We start from the raw sequence: 17,692 nt of genomic DNA on the forward strand, positions 1-17,692 counted from the left end.
TATGAGGGGGGCAGTATTATACCCTATGAGGGGGGCAGTATTATACCCTATGAGGGGGGCAGTATTATACCCTATGAGGGGGGCAGTATTATACCCTATGAGGGGGGCAGTATTATACCCTATGAGGGGGGCAGTATTATACCCTATGAGGGGGGCAGTATTATACCCTATGAGGGGGGCAGTATTATACCCTATGAGGGGGGCAGTATTATACCCTATGAGGGGGGCAGCATTAAACCCTATGAGGGGGCAGTATTTTTTTTTTTTTTTTCTGCATTTGGGCCAACATAATGCTGTGTATATATGTCCCTTTCTAACCTGATTTGGTTCATGTGTAGTTGGGTTCTTGTATGGACTCCTTTTATTTCATTTTTGTATTATTATTATTGTTATCATTCTCTCACATTTACTTGTCTTATGTACACACTATAATACCGTAAGAGAGAGAGATACAGATATAGATACATTTATCTACCCATTGGTTGCCTGTACTTAGTATGATATCCATTCTACTTTGGCCTCCCCTATGTCTATCGTTATATTGGCTGCTATACACTACGTTAATTACAGTATATGCTGGTGCGGATTCCAGCTTTGCCCCTACATTTTTCCCCTTTCCAAAATGGCCGCTGTTGATTCTGTCCATACTGCGCATGCGCCGATTGCGTCACGGACCACGTGACATTACCCTCCTCCCTCCTGCCCACCGTCTGACGTTTGACTGCACGGGGCCCCGTGTTTTGTCTATGTCAGCGGTGTTCATTGGCTGGGATGGTGGGTGTGTCCGGTGCTTGGACGTGATTGGTGCTCTCACTTGCAACCATTCCCTGTGATCTGTATGCATTAGCTGTGACTGATGGGTGGGTGTGTCTTGATCCTGGGCATGATTTTACTTTCACTTTCACTTCCCCTATAAAATGGGCCTTTGTCAGCAGTTACACATGCCCCCTGAGGAAGGCATTATCGCCGAAACGCCGCGCGTTGGGGTACGGCTGTGGTCTCCCTTGCTGCCCCTTCTTGTGTAAGTGCCCCCATTAGTACTATTGTATGTTTTTGCCTGTAATTATTCATGTAGGGATTTTTTTTTTCCCTGTAGTTATGGTCACGACCATGGGCAAACATTATTCATGTTTAGACAGTTAGACACTTCACAATGTTCATGCATTGCTCATGACTATTTATTTGGAGCTGCCATGGTCACCCGGCCTTTCTTTTCCTACCAATGTCACTTTTTAGCCATGTTCTGTTTGTTTCACCTTTCAATAAAAACCTACTTTGCACTTTACCTTGTGATATGAGGACTTTTTCACTGCTTTTCGTCAGTTCCTATGAGGGGGGCAGCATTATACCCTATGAGGGGGCAGCATTATACCCTATGAGGGGGCAGCATTATACCCTATGAGGGGGCAGCATTATACCCTATGAGGGGGCAGCATTATTCCCTATGAGGAGGCAGCATTATTCCCTATGAGGAGGGCAGCATTATACCCTATGAGGGGGCAGTATTATACCCTATGAGGGGGCAGTATTATACCCTATGAGGAGGCAGCATTATACCCTATGAGGGGGCAGCATTATACCCTATGAGGGGGGCAGTATTATACCCTATGAGGGGGGCAGTATTATACCCTATGAGGGGGGCAGTATTATACCCTATGAGGGGGGCAGTATTATACCCTATGAGGGGGGCAGTATTATACCCTATGAGGGGGGCAGTATTATACCCTATGAGGGGGCAGTATTATACCCTATGAGGAGGGCAGCATTATACCCTATGAGGGGGGCAGTATTATACCCTATGAGGGGGGCAGTATTATACCCTATGAGGGGGGCAGTATTATACCCTATGAGGGGGGCAGTATTATACCCTATGAGGGGGGCAGTATTATACCCTATGAGGGGGGCAGTATTATACCCTATGAGGGGGGCAGTATTATACCCTATGAGGAGGGCAGCATTATTCCCTATGAGGGGGGCAGCATTATTCCCTATGAGGGGGCAGCATTATTCCCTATGAGGGGGGCAGCATTATACCCTATGACGAGGCAGCATTATTCCCTATGAGGGGGGCAGTATTATACCCTATGAGGGGGGCAGTATTATACCCTATGAGGGGGGCAGTATTATACCCTATGAGGGGGGCAGTATTATACCCTATGAGGGGGGCAGTATTATACCCTATGAGGGGGGCAGTATTATACCCTATGAGGGGGGCAGTATTATACCCTATGAGGGGGGCAGTATTATACCCTATGAGGGGGGCAGTATTATACCCTATGAGGGGGGCAGTATTATACCCTATGAGGGGGGCAGTATTATACCCTATGAGGGGGGCAGTATTATACCCTATGAGGGGGGCAGTATTATACCCTATGAGGGGGGCAGTATTATACCCTATGAGGGGGGCAGTATTATACCCTATGAGGGGGGCAGTATTATACCCTATGAGGGGGGCAGTATTATACCCTATGAGGGGGTGCATTATTATATTCTATGAGATGGCTGCATTATTATATTCTATGAGATGGCTGCATTATATTCTATGAGGGGGCTGCTTTATATTCTATGAGGGGGCTACCACAACTCCTGCTACATAATTAAGACATGTACAACCTTATATTATACCCGGATATTAGCGTGTTTTACCGCACAATTGGTGGTCTGGTATTTAACTCTATGCAGCTACATAGTGGGCCCCAAGAATGATTTTCTCTGGTGGGCCCAAGGTATTCCAGTCCGACGCTGAGCAGATCTCTGTATGGTCCATTACATATTGATATGACATAAAAATAATCCATCATTTTCCACACTAAATTCCCCTCTGTTAATAGTCATACTTGGCTCCTCCGGCCGCCCGGTCCAGGGATTTGGTTCCACTTCTGAACACATTCCAGCTCTGGTTACCTGATCACTTCTGTTCTTTCTCTTTTTAGAGAATGTCACCGTGCCTCCAGAACCATCTGAGGATGCAGTCTATAGGATGGTTATACCTGCCGCCATTCTCTTCGCCCTCGCAGTATTCATGCGTCCCATTGCTATCATCTATGGGTAAGTATAGTAAGTCATGATTTATGGGCTACACAGGAGTCTGTAGAGGAAATGTCACATCTTCAGGTTCCTCCAGTAATGGGAATACTTTAGTGTAGGCCTCTTGTGGCTCACACACGTCACCCTGGAGCTGTGCCCTGCGGGTAACTGATGGGCATATATTAGACTTTGTAGGGGTTCACGCTCTCAGGCATTAGGTACCATTCACATAGTCAATGCTGTTTGGGTCAAACCGGTGCAGTTTTATTGCTTTCACAAAATTCCAAGGGATTCCAAACCAAAAACATCCTCTTCTAGGCACAAAGGTGTCACAGCAAATAATTCATTTAGCAGGGCCCATATGTCAGTGCGAGCTCACCTGAACAGATTACAGTCCTTTCTCCAGAAGCAAACTTCATACATAGAAGAGGCACGATCCCACCAGTCTTGGTGTCCCCTTCAGTACGAGTTCCAGCAGCCTCCAGTGCCAAACAGAAGTGTTCAACTCCTGGGCCCGGTTCATACTATACAGGCTGCAGCTGACGAACGGTTCTCTGCCGCTCCTGCACACAGACTGCTCAGCTTTCCTAGCTGACCCATGCTGTCTCCATTCACAGAGAGATCCCGGCACATCTCCCTCTCAGCTATAGCTCAAATGTTGGCTGAACACTCACTAGCTCCAGCACACTCGACTCTGCTTCATCTAGCAGACACAAATAGTGAACAGAGGTCCTGGCTGTAGTAAAAAAAAAAAGCTAAGTGGGTGCATCTAATCAAATCCTACAAAGCTCGGACTTAACCCTGTCCTACCTGGCTCTGCTACAACTTGTATATACTCTATGAAAATAACTTGTTGATTGTCCTAGACACCACAATGACTGACTGGTGATCTCTCTACAGATAGGACTAGATAACAGGTTTCATTCTTACATTCTGCAGAATACAGACATGTTTTACTTTGTGATTTACATTGTGATTTTTATTTTTTCATTTTTATAGTTGTCTGAAAAAGAAGAAACCGATGAAAGATGCTGAAAGTCAAAATTGTGCCAACGACTTTAGAGAGAACAACACCAATCTAAATGGTAACTACAGCCGGATAAATCTGCAAAACTGAATCAGAGGGAGAGAGGGCCAAAAAATTACAGCAACTTACACTAAAAAAGACCCTCCTACTATATATAACATTTATATTCAAAATTATCATAAAAGGGGGGACTTATAGATATAATAGTCACAGGAGGGAAGTGGACCTGGCCCTAAAGCAGCCTAAAAAAATGCCCCTACCTTTCTGCGGAGGTTCACCCCCTAATATTGCGATATGGCGCCCCCGCTCCTTGTCGGCTCTCCCTCCCAGACCCTATTAGGCACCAGAAAAGTGTGATGAGGGGACAGTAATAATGAAAACAGTAACAATGTCATTTTCGCGTCACAAAAAAAGAGGCCATTAATAAGATGGTTTTTGAGAATCAGCACAAAAAATTTGCATTTGGTCGCGGTTACAAAAGAGGAGCAAGTTATCTGCAATAGATACAAATACTAAAGGGTCATAATCCCAAAAGATGGTGTTAGAATCCTTCCTGTCATAGCGATATATAGAGGAATACGGCTGATATTACTGGATAGTTACATTTTCATGTAATACCCTGAGGATTGGGACTATAAAGGGGGCAGCGCAATGCAGGATCTAAGCGCAATATTCAAAATAGCACAAAGAAAAGGGGCAAAGCTGATGCGCTCCCCAGATTTAGGATGAAGGAACAGCGTGTTGGCCCTGGAGGAATCCCAACCAACGTCCTGGTGACTCGGTCTGCTGCTCGGCTTCTGGCCCATGAGGTGATCCTCAATCGCCCGCAGGTGAAAGTAAAAAAGATGCAGAAAACCAGTCTGGTGCCGGTGCTCCCGAAAATTATATCACTGGTTAAAATGGCTTATTAAAAAAGTTTTTGTTCTACTTATACCAAGTATAATTTACCTGATGAAGGCTTTTGCTCCTTTCAAGCCGAAACGCATTGTTTTTATACTTGGTATATGTAGAATACAAAAACTTTGAAAAACCCATTTTAGCAGATGATATAACTTTCGGGAGCGCCGGCACCAGACTGGCTTTCTGCATCTTTTTTAGATAGTTTAAATGTCAGTGGTAAATCTGGTACAAGCATCAAATAGACCACCTCAATCAGGTCAGATGGTGCCGATACATCCGATATATTCAGCCAGCAAAATGCACTGTAACCAAAGGAGATTCCAGGACACAAAACAGGCAGAACACAGGATTTAGTGGATGTCGTATACTCCCACCTCCAATCTAAATATTAAGCCGGGAGGCACATGCACCATCACTTAGGATGTAGTAGAAGTAAATCCGCTCCTCAGACACCTAACCATTATTAGTCAGTCTCCAGTGTGGAGGATTGTACTCACCCGGCTGCGGTGGAGGTCGGCGTAGGAAGCGGTATGGCTGAAATGTCCGGGCAGGTTTATTTAAACTGCATAAACCGCTGAGGATAGCAAAGCAAAAGAACGGCCTCTTCTGGCATAAAGTGACAGCATAAAGTAAAAAGTCCACACATCATGTAGCGGGTCCGCCCGCTCAGGAGAGTGTCCGGTTATTGAGGCTTTAGCACAGCCCAACAAACAGGAGATCCACACATCTCCGGCTCCAGACACTGAATGAGACACTCGGCCTCCATTTTATCTGCAGAACCACACCCCGGGGATGAGGATATGTGAGCGGTCATTCCCACCCATCTCTCATGACTGCCCCTAAATCCCGGCCCTGTAATAGCCTAATAACTCTGGCAGCACTATATGTGCTGGAGCATGCTTCCGAGATCACATCACTGCGACTACGAACCGCAATGAGATATATCTCCCCTCAAGGACCCGTCCGGCGGCCATTTACCACCAGACACAAAGAGAGACAAAGGGATAATATTCCCTAAACCTCAGATTAATGATCACTGGTTTTATGCAGATGAGTAATCAAAAACAGTGGTGCATATATAGCATAATATAATATCATCTGTCTACATATAAATAAGCATTATACCTGATGTGTTTTCAGAACATGATAAACTGTAGCTTCCAACGTGTTTCCCCCTCTATTTCAAGGGTTTCATCAGGGGTAAAGGTTTCATATTAGTGACCAAAACGATCAGAACATAGCTTTCCCTCCACTGGATTCCACTGGAAATCAGTGTCACTTCATAGTCCAGTAGACAGGCCCCGTGCTGAAGGACAGGTTTTTATGACAATTTTAGGTAAAAGTTTTGTATATACTAGGAGCTTCTTTTTTAGTTTAAGTTGTAGCTTAGCAAATCTGACATTACAGAAGCTCTCCAGCTGCACATTGTCTAATCCCTTCTAGAGATATCAGTAGTTTAGTGTACAGGTGATAAAATACTATTTGCAATCTACTGTTTTCCAGCGCCATTCTAGTCGTCTTCTGAACCGTATGACCGCAATTCAGTTTTGTCGGCTCACAGAATGTCTTATGTGTGGTTGTGGTAGTGGTTTCCTATGAGAATCAGTGTGAGTTTCCATATACTTATAATGAGAAAGCAGCTTCCAGTCCACACATAAGAAAGACATTGTGATAGCCCTAGACATAGAGTAAAACATGATGGAAGCTTTTATTTTAGAAATGTTGATTTCTATGTTCTGTGTTACAGGAAAACGTGAGGACTACAAACCAATTACCATTGATGATTCGCCTCATGGACCCGGGAATGAACAGAGAGACGTCCTCACAGGCAACAAGATCTCAGTGCCTGGACCCCCTGATGTAATAATTGATATGAGCCCAGATGAGGATGAGGTCACCTCCTCTGACAGTAAGTTCTCAGGGCATTCACGAGAAACATGATGGAAGCTTTTATTTTAGAAATGTTGATTTCTATGTTCTGTGTTACAGGAAAACGTGAGGACTACATACCAATTACCATTAGTGATTTGCTTCATGGACCCGGGAATGAACAGAGACGTCCTCACAGGCAACAAGATCTCAGTGCCTGGACCCCCTGATGTAATAATCGATATGAGCCCATATGAAGATGAGGTCACCTCCTCTGACAGTAAGTTCTCAGGGCATTCACAAGAAACATGATGGAAGCTTTCATTTTAGAAATGTTGATTTCTATGTTCTGTGTTACAGGAAAACGTGAGGACTACATACCAATTACCATTAGTGATTTGCTTCATGGACCCGGGAATGAACAGAGAGACGTCCTCACAGGCAACAAGATCTCAGTGCCTGGACCCCCTGATGTAATAATCGATAACAGCCCAGATGAGGATGAGGTCACCTCCTTTGACAGTAAGTTCTCCGAGCATTCGTGAAATAGATTTAATAGAAAAACAACCTAATATATAAATTAAAAAATGGTCTTCTATAGGAACTTGTCAGTGAACGAGCCGTTAATATATTGATAGCTATAGAGACTCAGCCCTTCTGTTGTCATAATTCAATGTATCATTCTAGGGGTGATAATATCAGATATCTGTAGAAAACATATTTTGCAGAGCTGACCAGTGACCACATGGAGAGACTTGACAAATCTGGTGCCGTCCCAAGCTGGCATCTCCTTGACTGACAGGTCTCTCCCATGTCTTTCATTAGAGTAGACCTGTCCAGCAAGTGCAGCAGCGCAGGGGGAAGCCGACTGGGAGCAGCGTTGGGCCAGTCAGGTCTCACTTTAGTTCCCGGGTGGCTCTTTAAGCTTTGCTTTCTCTGAATTGCTGGAGCTTTTCTCTGGGGATTGGGTCCCTCTTTTCTCAGTCTAATATACTATTTAGAAGTTATAATAACCTGTAAGTGTCAATAATCTTAATCACATAGAATTTTGTATTTTATTAAATCTGATTTCACTATTTTGCGTTACAGGAGAATCTGACATTTTCTGCACATCTGGAGACATTACAATGCTGCACAAGGCCGGTATAGTGGAGGTGAAAGAGTCCAAGATTAATCCGGACTTAGATGGCTACAGACAGACACCTCCGTCTATTCTAAGAGGAAGAAATCCCACGAAAAATAAAAGCAAAGGGAGAAATGTTTCCTTTCAAGAATCGGATGATCGATATGTTTATATCTATGATTCTGAGTCCTCACAACCTGGACGTCAAATGAGATATTTCCGAAACAAAGAAGGATTCTATAAAAAGAAGTAAGTGTTTTACTATCTCAGCTCAAAGTTTATCAGAAGATCATCTTAGATTTATGTCAAAAGGATTTAGGGTCCCGATTTATCAACTCATTTACCCCAGTATTCTGACATTAAAAAGCTTTGAAATGTCACAACATTTTGGTGAAACTACAGGCTGCGCTCAAATATTGTGGCTTTTGTCATTCTCACGCCATTTTCGCCCAGTTCTGATAAAGTGCCAGAGCTTGGGCAGGTTGGGTGGCGTGGCAGCCTCAGCTCGTCACATTCATGATGATCGGCGGCATTTGTTAAGCCACGAAACATGTTCCCACCATTGTGATGGGAATAGGTTCATTGATTAAAAGACTGGGGTCTTGGGTGAGGAATTATTACAGCCACTAATAGGGGAGATTTCATGGTATTTAAGGTGCAGTGTACGTGTTCTGCAAATACTGTCTCTTGTTAAATGGCTGACGTGCAATGCTTCATCGCAGTATTCCAGCAGGCCACAGGATCTAACTATTGCTGCCCTGTCCCATTATTTGGATGATTACACTTGATACAGTAAAGAAATGAGTTTGTAATTTCTTCAGTGCTTTATCTACAGTACTTAATTCTATTTTCTTATTTTGAAAAGGAATCCAGCAGGAGGGGACAACTCCACTACAAATCCTTTACATGGTGGCTACCATGTGAGGATCAGGCAACCAGTGATGAAGCAAAACAGACACAGATTCCAGGATTGGTCTCTGCATTCACCCATGGATATGACACTTACCAGCGTTTCTGCAGCCAACATGTTCACGGACAAGAGACTTACCTGCTGCACAACGGGGTAGATTCCGGGATCGGTCTCTACTCTCACCCATGGATGTGATATTTACTGGACTTTCCGCAGTCAGGTGTGTTCACAGACAAGTGAATTACCTGCTGCATAAAGAGGCAGATTCCAGGCTTGGACTGCTCTCACCTATGGATATGATATTTACTGGACTTTCCGCAGTCAGGTGTGTTCACAGACAAGTGAATTACCTGCTACATGAAGAGGCAGATTCCAGGCTTGGACTGCTCTCACCTATTGATATGTCACTTACCGGAATTTCCACAGTCAGACATGTTCACAGACAAGTGACTTGCTGCATGAAGAGGCAGATTCCAGGCTTGGACTGCTCTCACCTATGGATATGACACTTACCGGACTTACAACAGTCAGACATGTTCACAGACAAGTGACTTGCTGCATGAAGAGGCAGATTCCAGGCTTGGACTGCTCTCACCTATGGATATGACACTTAGCGGACTTTCCACAGTCAGACGTGTTCACAGACAAGTGACTTACTTGCTGCATGAAGAGGCAGATTCCAGGCTTGGACTGCTCTCACCTATTGATATGACACTTACCGGACTTTCCACAGTCAGGCATGCTCACAGAAGAGTGACTTACTTGCTGCATGAAGAGGCAGATTCCAGGCTTGGACTGCTCTCACCTATGGATATGACACTTAGCGGACTTTCCACAGTCAGACGTGTTCACAGACAAGTGACTTACTTGCTGCACGAAGAGGCAGATTCCAGGCTTGGACTGCTGTCACCTATTGATATGACACTTACCGGACTTTCCACAGTCAGGCATGCTCACAGAAGAGTGACTTACTTGCTGCATGAAGAGGCAGATTCCAGGCTTGGACTGCTCTCACCTATGGATATGACCCTTACCGGACTTTCCACAGTCAGACGTGTTCACGGACAAGTGACTTACTTGCTGCATGAAGAGGCAGGTTCCAGGCTTGGACTGCTCTAATCCAGTCATACGACATTTACCAGACTCAGCAGCCAAGTGTACCCACGACACAGGTGAGGTACCGGCTGTAAGAAGAGGCAGATTCCGGGCTCGGTCTCTGTTCTCACCTATCCACAGCCCAAGGGAAGGGCACTCCTTTAACCTTGGTTCCCTAGAGGTTTCCTCCACTGGGGGTTTTTCCTCTCTTGTTAAAGGATGACTCTTCAGGAGTCAAGGACCCATCATCATCAGGGCCAAATTTAAGATTACTGTCCTGACTTCTAATGGAAACTTCCACATTATCCAACTTGAATAAAGTAATTAATGAAGTCAGCGTATATCATGTATATTTGAGCTTTCTTTTATGGATCATTACAATACAGCAGAATATACATAGCACTGGACTACTTTGTATAGTCATTACCATTACACATGGCTGCTGATCATCCCTTTTTATTGCACACATGTAAACTAGGGTACAAGTAGTGTTGTGCTTAAAAACAATATATCCCTTTCTTGACATGCAATCTACATGTATGTCACATGTCTAATGCACTTCTATGGAGAGAGTTCTGGAGCATAGCCCAATTCATATACTTTGGAATATAAAAGTTTGGGCACTCCTGGTGAAAATTACTGTTATAGGGAACAGTTAAGTAAGTTGAAGAGGAAATGATCTCTAAAAGGCCTAAAGTTACACATGACATATTTTCTTTGCATGTTAGGCAAAAAAAAATATATTTCCATCATTTACATTTTAAAAATTACAAAATTCTTCCTTGGAAAATTCTTCCAGCTTTGTGAGATTTCTGGATCGTCTTGTATGCACTGCTATTTTGAGGTCTTGCCACAGATTTTCAATAATGTTCAGATCAGAGTGCTGTGAGGGTCATTGTAAAACTTTCAGCTTCTGCCTTTTGAGATAGTTTATTTTGGATTTTGACATGTGTTTCGGATCATTATCCATTTGTAGAAGCCATCCCCTTTGAACTTCATCCTTTTTACAGATGGTGTAATGTTTCCATTAAGAATTTGTTGAAATTTCATTGAATCCATTCATCCCTTTACTTGTAAAATCTTTCCCATGCCATTGGCTGCAGCACAACCCCACAGCTTGATTGATCCACGCACATGCTTAACCCCTTTACCCCCAAGGGTGGTTTGCACGTTAATGACCGGGCCAATTTTTACATTTCTGACCACTGTCCCTTTAGGAGGTAATAACTCTGGAGCTTCCATGGATCCCGGTGACTCTGACACTGTTTTCTCCTGACATATTGTCCTTCATGTTAGTGGTAAAATTTCATTCATATAACTTGTGTTTATTTGTGAAAAAAACAGAACTTTGGCAAAAATTTTGAAAATGTTGCCATTTCCCAAATTTGAATTTTTATGCCCTTAAATCACAGAGATATGGCACAAAAAAAACCTAATAAGTAACATTTCCCACATGTTTACTTTACATCAGCACAATTTGGGAACCAAAACATTTTTTGTTAGGAAGTTATAAGGGTTAAAAGTTGACCAGCGATTTCTCATTTTTACACCATTATATTTTTAGGGACCACATCACATTTGAAGTCACTTTGAGGGGTCTATATGATAAGAAATGCCCAAAAGTGACACCATTCTAAAAACTGCCCCCCTCAAGGTGCTCAAACCCACATTAAAGAAATTTAAAAAAAATTGAACATTTACCTTTTTTTTCACAAAAAAATTACTTCAGGTCCAATTTTTTTTATTGAAATTGAACTGCAAACGTTATTGTGCAATTTGTTCTGAGTACGATAATACCGGATATGTGGGGGGAAACCACTGTTTGGATGCATGACAGCGCTCAGAGAAGGGAAGGACTTTTTCAATGCAAAATTGGCTGGAATTCAGATCGGACGCCATGTCACGATTGGAGAGCCCCTGGTGTGCATAAACAGTGGAAACCCCCACAAGCGACCCCATTTTGGAAACTAGACCCCCCAAGGAGTTTATCTAGATGTGTGGTGAGAACTTTAAACCCCCAAGGGCTTCACAGAAGTTAATATGATACAGTCGTAAAATTAAAAAATCATATTTTTTCCACAAAAATGATCTTTTCACTCCAAATTTTAATTTTACCAAGGGTAAGCAGCGCCATTTGACTTTTTTGGCTGGAATTGAGATTGGACGCCATGTCGCGTTTGGAAAGCCCCTGATGTGCCTAACCAGTGGAAACCCCACAGAAATGACACCATTTTGGAAACTAGACCCCCCCAAGGAACTTATCTTGATGTGTGGTGAGCACATTGAACCCCCAAGGGCTTCACAGAAGTTTATAACGCCCGGGCGTGAAAATAAAAAAAAAATTTTTTCCACAAAAATGATATTTTAGTCCCCAATATTTTTATTTTCCCAAGGGTAACAAGAGAAATTGGACCCCAAATGTTGTTGTGCAATTTGTCCTGAGTAGGCTGATACCCCATATGTGGGGGTAAACCACTGTTTGGGCGCATGGCAGAGCTTGGAAGGGAAGGAGCACCATTTGACTTTTTCAACGCAGAATTGGCTGGAATTGAGATCAGACGCCATGCTGCATTTTGAGAGCACCTGATGTGCCCAAACAGTGGAAACCCCCAATTCTAACTCCAACCCGAACCCCCACACACCCCTAACCCTAATCTCAGCCCTAACCCTAACCCTATCCCTTCAAACAAGAAAAATTATAGCCAGCTCACCCAGTTAGACGTCCTTAGTGGTTCTGCTCACTGCCAGGAAGCTGCACGGAGTTGTAATGGGAGAGGCACACCCATGTTGCAATAGAAACAAAAACAGCAAATAATTCCAGCGGATGCTTCCTACTTGGCCATAAAATCCATTTTATTTTTATCTTTAAAATAGTTCCATGTGGCAGAAACCCAAATATATACAGGGGGTCAGAAGAAAAAAAGGGCACACTGCTGCTTTATGCGTGCAGACTACACGTTTCGACCTTACTAGGTCTTCTTCTAGGTCTTAAGTGTGAGCAGTGTTCAAGATAGTAATATACCCTGCTTCCAGGAACTTGATCCAATTACAAAATTTGACTTAATTAAAATAGGGTGTATACCCTTACACAGGGATAAAACTTTGTTAAATACAAAATGTACTACATATTTAAAGCATATCGCTGCAAAGTGCCCTTATTTTTATCTAATACATTATTATTCACATCTTATATTTATTCTTAGACATCACAAAATTTACCATATGAACAAAAAAACAAAAAAAAAACAAAAAAATTAAAAAACATTTAAAAAAAAAAAAAAAAAAGGAGGAAAAAGGAAGGAAAATTCAAGTGTTTTTATATATATATATGTATATTTTACCACTGGAAAACCTGCCATTTAGAATTGACTGATTAAATCTAACCTATTATTCAGTCCATTAGGTATACGGCTTTCCAGTGTAAAAATCCAATAACTTTCACGATTTAATAAAGTCCTTCTATTATTACCTCCCCGTAAGGATTTCTTTACTTTCTCTAAACCATAAAAGGACAAATCATTCAAATTTCCTTTATGTTCATACCAGAAATGTCTTGAAACTGCAGAGCCTCCTATCATATTCTCTTTTACTGCATCAGATAAATGTCTACGGATTCTTTTTTTCAAAGAGCCCGTAGTACATCCAATATATTGTAATTTACAACTATTACATACAACAGAATAAACTACATTAGTAGTATTGCAATTGACAAAACTATTAATATTATATTCTTTACCATTTTTTACTGAAACTATTTTTTCTGTTTTATTTACAAATCTGCAACATTTACATTTTTTTAGCTCCACATTTATAAAAGCCCTTTAAATCAAGCCAAGTATGAGATTTTTGTTGGTCCACAATGTTATATTCACTCGGTGACAAAATAGACTGAATCGAACGCGCTTTTTTAGCGACAAATCTGATTTTATGTCTTTCTAAAATTTTATCCAAATCTTTGTCTTGTTTTAGGATAGGTAGGGCACTTTGCAGTGATATGCTTTAAATATGTAGTACATTTTGTATTTAACAAAGTTTTATCCCTGTGTAAGGGTATACACCCTATTTTAATTAAGCCATATTTTGTAATTGGATCAAGTTCCTGGAAGCAGGGTATATTACTATCTTGAACACTGCTCACACTTAAGACCTAGAAGAAGACCTAGTAAGGTCGAAACGCGTAGTCTGCACGCATAAAGCAGCAGTGTGCCCTTTTTTTCTTCTGACCCCCTGTATATATTTGGGTTTCTGCCACATGGAACTATTTTAAAGATAAAAATAAAATGGATTTTATGGCCAAGTAGGAAGCATCCGCTGGAATTATTTGCTGTTTTTGTTTCTATTGCAACATGGGTGTGCCTCTCCCATTACAACTCCGTGCAGCTTCCTGGCAGTGAGCAGAACCACTAAGGTCTAACTCCAAACCTAGCCCAGACCCCAACCCTAGCCCTAATGGGAAAATGGAAATAAATACATTTTTTTTATTTTATTATTTTTCCCTAACTAAGGGGGTGATAACGGGGGGTTTGATTTACTATTTATGGCGGTTTTTATGTTTGGCGGCTGTCGCACGCTAAAAGACGCTTTTTATTGTAAAAATAGTTTTTGCATCACCACATATTGAGAGCTATAATTTTTTCATATTTTGACCCACCGAGTCATGTTAGGTCTTATTTTTTGCGGGACGAGTTGACGTTATTATTGGTGCCATTTTCGGGGGCACGTGACATTTTTTGATTGCTTTTTATTCCGATTTTTGGGACGCAGAAAGAACAGAAACCAGCGTTTCATGAATTTCTTTTGGGGGAGTGCGTTTACACTGTTCCCCGTGTGGTAAAATGGATAAAGCGGTTTTATTCTTCGGGTCAGTACGATTACAGCGATACCTCATTTATGTCTTTTTTTATGTTTTGGTGCTATTATGTAATGAAAAGTATTTTATATAAAAAATAATTATTTTTGCATCACTTTATTCAGCGAGCTATAACTGTTTTATTTTTTCGCTGATGATGCTGTATGGCGGCTAATTTTTTGCGGGACAAGATGACGTTTTCAGCGGTTCCATGATTGTTTATATGCGTCTTTTTGATCGCGCGTTATTGCACTTTTTGTTTGGCGATATGATGATAACGCATTGTTTTTTGCTTTGTTATTTATTTTTATTTTTTAAGGGGTTCACTAAAGGGGTTAACTAGTGGGACAGTTTTATAGGACGGGTTGTTTCAGAAGTGACGATACTAATTATCTGTACTTTTGTTTGTTTTTTTATTTCCAAAAAATGAATTTATTAGGGAATATTTTTTTTTTACATTTATTTGGGAATTTTTTAAAAAATTATTTTTCCACTTTTTTTTCACTTTATTGCTTTTCCCCAGGGGGGACATTACTGTGAAGTGTCAGATCGCTGATCTGACATTTAGAACAGCGCTGCGTCAGATCAGCGATCTGACTGCCGCTGCACAGGCTTCCTCACTGCCTGCTTTCAGCAGCCACTGAGGAAGCCGCCTCCCTGAAGGCCATATTTGTGCAAGTGTCTTCAGCAATCCTATGAGCAGTTCTCACTCAAATATTGCTTGGTCTTCCTGGCCTTATCTTTACCTCTACTGCTCATATTAACTTTCATTTCTTAATTACATTTCAAACTGAGGAAAGGGCGACTTGAAAACGCTTTGTTATCTTCTTGCAGCCTCCTGCTTTGTGGCCTCCACTATTTTCATTTTCAGAGTGCTAGGCAGCTGCTTAGAAAAACCCACGGCTGCTGTTTTTTTGGGGACAATGTTAGAGGAGGCTGGGTTTTTATAAAGCTGTGAAATCTGCATCACCTGGCCTTTCCTAATGATGATAGTGAGCAAGCAGCACTCTTACAGGCTAATTAATGTCCGAAACCTTGGTCAAAGTTATCTGAGCACACAAAGCTCCAAGGGTGCCCAAACTTTTGCATTTAACCATTTTCCTTTTTGTCATTTTAAAATGTAAAAAAATGACAACTTTTTTTTTGCCTAAAATACAAAGGAAATCTCATCTTTAACGTTTGACCTATTTAAAGACCATTTCATCTTATAATAAATCATCTTTATTTTTCTATAGCGGTAACATATACCGCAGCGCTGTACAGTTTGCACACATTATCATCGCTGTCCTCGAAGGGAACCTAGATTGTGATTCCCAATCAGTATGTCTTATGAACATACTTATTCCAATGGAATGAGTGCAATGCTATTTGGTTTCCCCCCGCCATCCTCAGTAATTGGATCAGCTCCACATCTTGCTCCCTACTAACAACTGCTGGATCCATTCACTCTCAGATTGTAATCACTGTATTGCATTGACCAATGCAATATACCAGTCTAATAGTCTGATGTTACCTGAGAAATTATTCCCACCTTTTACAGCAATTTCCCTCCATTGTTACATGCAAATTGCGGCTGTTTCGGCCATAATGTAATGTAGAGACCTCCGGTATGTGAATAGAAGTGGATTCCTAGAACTTGTCACCTTGTAAGTCCATCCGGAAATATACAATTAGATGGGGAGAAAGTTACTAGCCGCAGAAAATACAGTATAAGGCTCATACTCACTTGTGAGAGACTCGCACCATTCTCGTGAGAGTCTCTCGCATGAAAACCTGGCACTGCTGCCAGCACTGGCACTGGAGCGTGCGGCGGCACAGAAATACACGTAGCCGCACGCTCCAGTCCGAGTGCCGGTGGCAGTGCCAGGTTTTCATGCGAGATACTCACAGGAGAATCGTACGAGTCTCTCACAAGTGAGTATGAGCCCTAAAGATGGCAGTAATAGATATAAACCTGCGGCTGTAGAGGAACACAGGGCAGGATTGTTGCACGATCTTTTCGAAAGTTCAATATTATTTTGTTGATTTAGACTTATATTACTCTCCTCTTTCTTTCCTCTGCTGCCTTTATAGGGATTCATAAAAGTGTGTTGTAATGGACCTTGTTCACTTAGTTTGTTACTGAGGCTGGACAGACATCTGACTGGGATGATTTAGCGAATCCTGCTTTGAGCAGGGGTTGGACCAGACGGCCCAGGAGGTCCCTTCCAACTCTACCATTCTATGATTCTATGAAATGCTATGTGTGATTTATCATCTAAAGAGGTGTGTGTATGTGTGTAGGGTTCGAGCTGGTTCTCAGGATGCAGTGACGAGACACGAGACAGGGTTTGAATTGTATAATCAACTTTTATAGTTTGTAGCCGCTGGGCTATTCTGAACCAGAAAAAGGAGAACAACAATGTGTCCTCACAGGGACTCAAAACAATATAACAATAAAACAATGCTTTTTTATTAACTGGGAGCAACCCGGCTAGTCCGGGTGACAAAGGCCACGTATGACCAAACTAAGGGTCCTTATTTTCTATAGCGCACTTACCCTGCCAAGCGTCACTCGGGTTCGCAGATGCGACCGCTCAGCGATCGCTGATGTGGCTGCCTCATAATCCTCGATATCCCGGGAGGATTTGGGCTCGACCGACCCTGAAGAATTGGTGCAGGTGGGGCACAACAGGCCCTGAAGAAACTGTGCTGGTGGGGTGCAACAGGTCCTGAAGAAACTGTGACGGTGGGGCGCAACAGGCCCTGAAGAAACTGTGCCGGTGGGGCGAAACAGGCCCTGAAGAAACTGTGCTGGTGGGGCGCAACAGGCCCTGAAGAAACTGTGATGGTGGGGCATAACAGGCCCTGAAGAAACTGTGACGTGGGGAGCAACAGGCCCTGAAGAAACTG

At 42.3% G+C, this 17,692-nt stretch overlaps 1 long non-coding RNA gene across 1 annotated transcript; it reads left to right on the top strand.

Moving 5' to 3' along the window:
* Positions 1–232: 232 nt before the first annotated feature.
* LOC141073195 (uncharacterized) lies at positions 233–4,116 on the top strand. The gene is made up of 3 exons (XR_012226958.1): positions 233–1,021; positions 2,934–3,048; positions 4,027–4,116. It is a non-coding gene; the product is annotated as an uncharacterized lncRNA (long non-coding RNA).
* Positions 4,117–17,692: the final 13,576 nt, after the last annotated feature.

The sequence above is a fragment of the Dendrobates tinctorius genome, unplaced genomic scaffold (genome assembly GCF_039654945.1).
Source record: "Dendrobates tinctorius isolate UK_male_01 unplaced genomic scaffold, ASM3965494v1 ptg000298l, whole genome shotgun sequence".
Lineage (NCBI taxonomy): Eukaryota > Metazoa > Chordata > Amphibia > Anura > Dendrobatidae > Dendrobates > Dendrobates tinctorius.